The sequence below is a fragment of the Orycteropus afer genome, unplaced genomic scaffold (assembly GCF_000298275.1).
Source record: "Orycteropus afer afer isolate SDZICR_OR568_19922 unplaced genomic scaffold, OryAfe1.0 scaffold00043, whole genome shotgun sequence".
NCBI classification, from domain to species: domain Eukaryota; kingdom Metazoa; phylum Chordata; class Mammalia; order Tubulidentata; family Orycteropodidae; genus Orycteropus; species Orycteropus afer.
Window position 1 is genome coordinate 6552631 of NW_006921630.1, and position 8578 is coordinate 6561208.

At 37.4% G+C, this 8578-nt stretch overlaps 1 protein-coding gene across 1 annotated transcript in view; it reads left to right on the plus strand.

Moving 5' to 3' along the window:
• CEP350 (centrosomal protein 350) overlaps window positions 1–8578 on the plus strand; it is a 187644-nt gene that overhangs the window by 160458 nt on the left and 18608 nt on the right. The gene's annotated exons all lie outside the window — the stretch shown is intronic.

An 8578-nucleotide genomic window follows, 5' to 3' on the forward strand; every position in this document is an offset into this window, starting at 1 on the left:
TTTAAGTCTATGATATTAAAAGCATAAAGCCTTCATTTGTTGAATTTCTACACTCTGTTTTAGAAATTGCTTTCTTCTATAGTGAGTAGATGAACTATTTCACTTAATTGACAATGTTTTGTGGGTAAACATTTGGGAAATAATAATAAAATAAATAAAATCTTGAGTGGAAACAGCTTAAAGACCTAAACTGAAAGGAGATCAGTGGATTTCAATATGGACTCTGGAGCCAGACTGCCTGAGTTTAAATCCCTGCTCTGCCACTTATGTGTGTATAATCTTGGGCAAGTTACCTAACCTGTTTGTGCTTCATTTCCTAGTTTGCAAAATGAAGATGGTAATAATGTACCTACTTGATAAAATTATTAAAAGGTATTTATCTATGTGTAAAGCACTTAGAACAGTCTGACTTGCATATAACTCGGCATATGTTAATTGTTATCTTATTATCTAGAACTTTAGATAAGATTTATTTATTCTCTGATATATTTGAAAAGTGTTTAGCAAAGACTTTTCAAATGATAATAGTAAGAAAACAGACAAGACTCTTCCTTCGTGGATTTACAGTTCAGTGGCAGAAACAAGCTATTAATATATAGTTTACACAAGTGTTTAATTATATAATAAGTAATGAAAGTAGAAATACAGAGTTGTTATAAAAGCATAAATCAGAAGAAACTGATCTAATGAGGGTGGTCAGGACAAGCTTCCCCAAGAACACATTTGAGCTCAGATGTTAAAGATCAGTAAGTTTTAACTGAACTGTGTCATAGGGAGAAAACAATTCAGGGAGAACAAACCACATGTGCAGAGACCCTGGATGGGGAAGATCATGAGTTTGACTGAAATGTCAGCGTGGCTGTGGAGTGACGAAGCAGATGGCATAATATAAAGATAGAGAGGTGGATAGAGTCTATACCCTATAGCACTTTTAAAGTTACATTAAAGATTTCGAATTTTATCTTAAAAGCAAGGAGTGTTAAGCAAAAGAAATTACTGTATCAGATTTGCCGTTTTTTAAAAATCTGGAGGGATGCTTCAAAAGGAACACGAGTGTGGAGGAAGATAACCAGCTAGAAGGGCAATTAGGTGAAAGATGGGAGCTTCAGTGTATTCAACCAGAGTTTCTTCCATAAATTTATCTTGAATATGTGTCAGAGTAAATGAGGAATCTATCATAAGTAGTATAACAGTTACAAATCAGTGGAAAGCAAAGGTTTAATACTTAATACATAAGGCCTGCGATTAGTACACAGACAGCTTTTTCAACTCACATGCTGCAAAAACGGCAAGGAGGCCACATATTCTGACCTCCTAGAACCCCACAAGAGGAAGGCAGAATCACCATCAGTAACCCAAGGTCTATTACTGCAAGGCCAGACATGCTGTCTCCCTCCAGCCCTTTTACCAACCATTCCTCCCAAAGCACCCACCACCTCTCTCCTGGCTTCGATAATTCGCTGCAGTGGCCACACAGAGCTCACAGATTAGGGAAGCACCACAGGCTACAATTCAAGTTCAGGAAAAATGCTCAGTCTCTCTCCCAGCCCACTGTCCCTCAGCCAACAGTCTCACAAGACTCTTTCCCAGCAGTGCTGGTCCCTCGGTGTCTCACTCAGCAATGCGTGTCTCTTGCGTCTCTTTCCCAGCAAGGCATGTCTCAGGAGCCCATGTCTCTTTCAGCAGCAGGTCTTCCTCAACCAGCAGTCAGAGAGAGTTCTGCCTCTAGGAGGCCTCCTTTTGAGCTTGCAGAGTGGCCAAACCAACAGTTCTAAGCACCTGAGAGTGAGCCTTCTATAACATTGCGTTGTGCCACGCCCAGCAGAAATAACCCAGGTGGATAACATTTACAATCAGGAGCTCCTCGGTTGCTCATTCCACCACTGAGTTTACAATGAGTTATGGGTAGAAAAGCCATACCAAGTAATTTATACACTGCACATGCTTATAAAAACATCACCTTAAAAGTGGTTGGATTAAATATATTGGGGGAAGAGGGTAGTAATTTGAAGCCATCTTCAAACCTGAACTGTTAATCAGAAATGACAAGTAATATATCTAGGAATCAAACAATAAGCAAATTGATAAGGAGCTCTTAGTTAAGTATACCGAACAAGGTACTGCCCCCCTGCCTGTGCAGGCATCTAAATAGGTCGGTTAAGCAGAGATAGCTGAGCGTATATCCCCAGTAGTCATCAGAGAATTCTCAAATATTCAAGAAACAAATTAAAAAAAAAAACTTCTTTTGTAAGTATAAGGTAGTTTATATCTTAGATGAGAATGTCTGTGCATAAGAATTGAAGGGATTTAATAATTACAAATCAGTAACAAAATATATATTATGTAAATGTCCCCTTTTCTGGTCGTAAAGTATTTTTCTGCTTTCTGCAGAGAGGCCTGGCTCTATATAAATTTGTACATTACAAATTTCTTTATTATATTTTATCCAACATATGTTGTTGTTATGTACCATTGAATTGGACCCGACTCATGTAACCCCTCCTTGGGTTTCCAAGGCAGTATCACTAAGGAAGTAGATTGCCCAACCTTCCAAGGAGTGGGTTAGCAGTTTTTATGAGAACTCTTTGCATTATCTGCTCTGTCATTTTGCTGGAATTGACAGCCTTACCAGCTAATTTTCTTACGCAGATTTTTTCTTTTTTTAATGTACTCAGAGTTAGTCAAAATGTAACATTTGGATATTACAGTTCAAAAGAACAGGAGAAGACAATATTTAATATTTTGGTCTGCCAATACTGTAGAAAAATGAAGCTATCTTTCCTTAACAATTTTTTTTCTTGATATTTCTAGAGTTTTGATTAAAGTTTTAAAGGGTCCTGAAATTTCCTTAGCCTCATTTAATATTTTTAGATGTCTTCAACCCCAAGTGCTTTCATGGGTGATGGTGCTACTAAGATTGGAGAGGATCGCATAGCAGTTGCGAGAGCAAAGTCTCTGAAGTTAGACTGCCTCTAAGGTTCCAGTCTTGTCTCTATTGCTTACTAACAGTGTGACTTTGAATAAGTTACCTTACCTCTCTAAGGAATGCTGGTGGTGTAGTGTGTAAGACATTTGACTGCTAACCAGAAGGTTGACAGTTCAAATCCACCAGCCACTCACAGAAGGAAGACTGGCCAATCTACTTCCATAAAGCTTTACTGCCTCAGAAACCCAAAAAGGTCACTGTGGGTTGGAATGGACTCTATGGCAGTGAGTTTGGTTTGGTTTTTTTGGTTTATCTCTCTATGTCTCAGTTTCCCCAGCTGTAAAATGTCAACCTCATAGGACTGTTGTGATAACGAAATGAGATATGGTAGGTATTAAGTGGCATCTTAATACCTAAGATCTTAATACTTAAGAAGATCTCAAAAATATGATTATTGCTAACATAATAATGTCATTGATTTACAGTAATGCTCTCACTTGAACCCTGTACTCCCTATCTGCAAAAAGCCAGAATCCAAATTATGTCATTTAGAACTTGGGTCAGCAAATTGACTTGGTGTTATAATACAGAACTATGAGGATTTTATTCTTTAAGGTGTTAAAGTAAGAATTGTGTCTTTTTAAATTATTATTGTGATGAAAATATATAAGAAAATATGTCACTCATCATTTTTATGTGTACAATTCAGTGACTTTAATTATGTTCATCACGTTGTGCAACCATCACCACAATCTGTTGCCCAATTTGTTCATTACCTTTAACAGAAACTCAGGGCCCTGGAGGCACAACGGTTAAGTGCCCAGCTACTAACCAGAAGGTTGGTGGTTTGAACACACCCAGCAGCTACATGGGAGAAGGACTTGGCAATCTGTTCCCTTGAAGATTACAGCCTGGAAAACCATATGGGGCACATCTGTTTTGTTATGTGGGTTCTCTATGAGTCAAAAGTGACTTGACAGCACCTCACAACAGAAACTCAGTGCCCCTTAAACAGTATCTCCCCCTTCCTCCTGCCCTTGTTGTTGTTAGGTGCTGTCAAATTGGCTCCTACTCGTAGCGATCCTATGTACAACAGAACGAAACACTGTCCGTTCAGCACCATCCTCACAATCCTTGCTGTGCTTTAGCCCATTGTTGTAGCCGCTGTGTCATTCCATGCTGTTGAGGGTCTTCCCCCTTTTTGCTGACCCTTCACTTTACCAAGCATGATATTCTTTCCTGAGACTTCTGACAACATTACCAAGGTAGGTGAGATGAAGTCTGGCTGTTCTTGCTTCTAAGGAGCATTCTGGCTACATTTCTTCTGGAACAAATTTGTTCATTCTTCTGGCAGTCCATGGTATTTTCAGTATTCTTCGCCACCACCACAATTCAAAGGCACCGATTCTTCTTCGGTCTTCCTTATTCATTGTCCAGCTTTCACATGCATATGAGGCAATTGAAAATACCATGGCTTGGATTGGGCACACCTTAAATCTTCAGGGTGACACCTTTCCTTCTTAACACTTTAAAGAGGTCTTTTGCAGCAGATTCACCCAGTGCAATATGACATCTAATTTCTTGACTGCTGCTTCCATAGATGTTGACTGTGGATCCAAGTAAAATAAAATCCCTGACAACTTCAGTCTTTTCTCCATTTATTGTGATGTTGCTTATTGGTCCACTTGTGAGGATTTTCATTTTCTTTTATGTTGAGGTGTAATCCATACTGAAGACTGTAGTCTTTGATTTTTATCAGTAAATGCTTCAAATCATCTTCACTTTCAGCAAGGTTGTGTCATCTGTGTATCGCAGGTTGTTAATAAGTTTCCTCCAATCTTGATGCTGCATTCTTCTTCATATAGTCTAGCTTCTTGGATTATTTGCTCAGCGTACAGATTGAATAAGTATGGTGAAAGGACACAACACTAAAATACACCCTTCCTGATTTTAAACCATGCAGTCTGAAGCTTGCTCTTGAACATAGAGTAGCTAAAACAGATGGAAGAAATGCTGAAAGAAAAGCTGAACAGATGATTTCAAAGGTCAGCTCAAGAAGACAATGTATTATGATGAAATGTGCAAAGACCTGGAGTTAGAGAACCAAAAGGGAAGAACATGCCTGGTACTTCTCAAGCTGAAAGAAGAAGCCTCAAGTTGCAATATTAAAGAATTCTGTGGGCAAAATATTAAATGATGCAGGAAAGCATCAAAAGAAGATGGAAAGACTACACTGTACCAAAAAGAATTTGTTGATGTTCACCTATTTCATGTAGCATATGGTCAAGAACCAATGGTATTGAAAGAAGTCCAAGTTGCACTGAAGGAATTGATGAAAAACGAGACTCCAGGAATTGATAAGGATACCCATTCAGATGTAGTGCTGGAGGCACTTACTCATTTATGCCAAAGAATTTGGAAGACAGCTTTCTGGCCAACTGACTAGAAGAAATCCATATTTATGCCCCTTCCAAAGAGATGTGATCTCTAACAGAACGTGGAAATTATCTAACGGTATCATTAATATTACATGCAAGTAAAATTTACAGAAGATAATTTAAAAATATTTGCAGCAGTATGTTGACAAGGAACCTCCAGAAATCCATGGCAGATTCAGAAGAGAATGTGGAACAAGGGATATCATTGCTGATGTCAGATGGATCTTGGCTGAAAATAAAGAATACCAGAAAGATGTTTACTGTGTTTTATTGACTGTGCAAAGACATTTGATTGTGTAGATCATAACAAAGTTGTGGATAATGTTGTGAAGAATAGGAATTACAGTACACTTAATTGTGCTTGTGAGAAACCCGTACATAGGCCTTCCCTTAATAAACAGTAATAAACTTTTATCTGTATACATTTCCCTATTCTAGATAATTCATATAAATGAGATCATATGGCAGTTGACCTTCTGTGTCTGACTTACTGCACTCAGCAGAATGTTTTCAAGGATCATCTGTGTTGTTCATTTCGAGGTTCATCCATGTTGTTCATTTCTCTTTATAGCTGAGCAAGATTCCATTGTATACATATACTAAACATTTAGGTTGACATTTGGTAGACATTTAGATTGTTTCCATTTTTTGGCTATTGTGAATAGTACTACAGTGAACATTAGTGTACAAAGATCAGTTTGTGTCATGTCTTTTTGGTATATACCTAAGACTGGGATTGCTGTGTAATTGTATATTTAACTTTTTTAGGAAGCACCAAACTCTTTTCCACAAGAGTTACCCCATTTAATAATCCCACCAACAGTGGATGAGGGTTTTAATTTCTCTACATGTTCTTTGAACATGCTCACCAACACTTTTTTTTTTTCCTCTGATATTAACCTTCCTTGTGGTTGTTAGACGGTATCTCATTGTGGTTTTGATTTGCATTTCCCTAATGATTAGTGAAAGGTGCTCTGATGGTGCCATGTCTAAGGTATTTGACTGCTAACCAGAAGGTTGGTAGTTCAAACCCATCAGCCACTCCACAGAAGGAAAATGGGGCAGTCTGCTTCCATAAGATTTACTACCTTGGAAACCTAATGGGGGTTAGTGTGAATTGGAATTGACTCAATGAAAGTGGGTTTTTTGTTTGTTTGTTTTTAATTACTACTGTTGTTGAGCTCTGGTAGCGTAGTGCCTAAGGCACTTGACTGCTAACTAGAAGGCTGGCAGTTCAGACCCACCAGCCACTCCTCAGAAGGAAGGTTGGGCAATCTACTTCTGTAGTGCTACTGCCTCAGAAACCCAAGGAGGGATCGCTATGAGTTGGGTCCGACTTGATGGCACATAACAAAAACAACAACAAACAATGTTGTTAAGCATCTTTTCATGTGCTGATGGGCTTTGGGTTTATCTGCTTTAGTGAAATGTTTATTCAAGTCCTTCGTCCATTTTTTCTGTTTTTAGGTTGTCATTTTGTTGATGAGTTGTAGCAGTTCTTCATATGGATATTAAGCCTTTACCAGATATATGGTTCAAATATTTTCTCCCATTTCATAGGTTGTTCCTTCACTTGTTGGTAAACTCCTTTGATGCACTAAAGTTTCTAATTTTTGTGAAGTTTAGTTTTGTTTTGTTTTTGTTGTTCTCCTTTCAGTGTCAGATCTAAGAATCTATTGTTGAAAATTAGATTCCAAAGCATTATCGCTATGTTTTGTTCTACACGTTTTATGTTTTAGTTCTTACGTATAGGTTGTTGACCCATTTTGCATTGATTTTTGTACATGGTTTGAGATATGGGTCCAAGTTTGGAATAATTATATTGTTCTTTTCCTGGTGGAGATCCAGTTTTCCCAGCACCATTTATTGAATAGACAGTCTTTTCCCTCTTAATAGACTTAGCACCTTCATTGAAAATGAGTTTACCATAGATGTTTGAGTTTATTTTTGAACTTTCACTTCTATTCTATTGGTTTATGTATCTGTCATTATACCACTACAGACTGCTTTGATTACTGTGGCTTTATAATGTGTTTTGAAATCAAGATATGTGAATCCTCCTACTTCATTTTTCTCTTTCAAGATTGCATTGGCTTCTCTATTTCTGCAAATAAGGCTGTTAGAATTTAGACAGAGATGTCATTGACTCTTTGGGTAATACTGACATCTTAGCATATTAAGTTTTCTAATCCATGAACATGAAGCCATCTTCAGACCTAAACTATTAATATATGGAAATACATGGTCTCCATATATTTAGGTTTTCATTCATGTCTTTCAGTGATGTTTTACAGTTTTCAGTGTATAAGTCTTTTACCATACTGATAAGATTTCTTTCTAAATATTTTATTATTTTAGATGCCATTTTGAATGGCATTGTTTTCTTTATTTCCTTTCAGATCACTCATTGCTGTCCGAAACTCAGCTAATTTTTGTGTATTGACTTTGTATCTTGCCAGTTTGCTGCATTCATGTATTAGTATTAGTTCTAGTGGTGTTTTTGTGGATTCTTTGGAGATACATATATAAGGTTATGTTGTCTGCAACAAAGGATAGCTTTACTACTTTGTTTCTGATTTGGATCCCTTTTATTTCTTTTCCTTGCCTGATTGCTTTGGCTAGGACTTCCAGCATAATATTGAATGTTGTTGTTGTTATGTGCCGTTGAGTCAGACCCAACTCATAGTGACCCTTCCTTGGATTTCCAAGGCAGTATCACTATGGAAGTAGATTGCCCAACCTTCCTTCTGAGGAGTGGCTGGTGGGTTTGAACTGCCAACCTTCGGGTTAAAAGTCAAGTGCCTTAGGCACTGTGCTACCGGAGCTCCTACAATATTGAATAGCAGTGGTGAAAGCGAGTATCCTTGTTACTGATCTTCAAGGAAATCTCTCTGTCCTTCTTTCTTGAGTATGATGGTAGCTGTGATTTTTTCGTAAATGCCCTTTACCTTATTGAGAACTTTCCCTTATATTTCTACTTTGTTGATTGTTTTTGTCTTGGAAAAGGGTTGGATTTTGTTAAATGCCTTTTCTGTATCTATTGAGATGATCATGTTGTTCTTTTTAAGTTTTGTTCTATTAATGTTGTGTATTACATTGATTTTCAAGTGTAGAGCCTTCTTGCATTATTAAAATAAATTCCATTTGATCACAGTATATAATCCTTTTAATATGCTGTCAGATTTAATTTGCTGGCATTTTTTTTTTTTTTTTT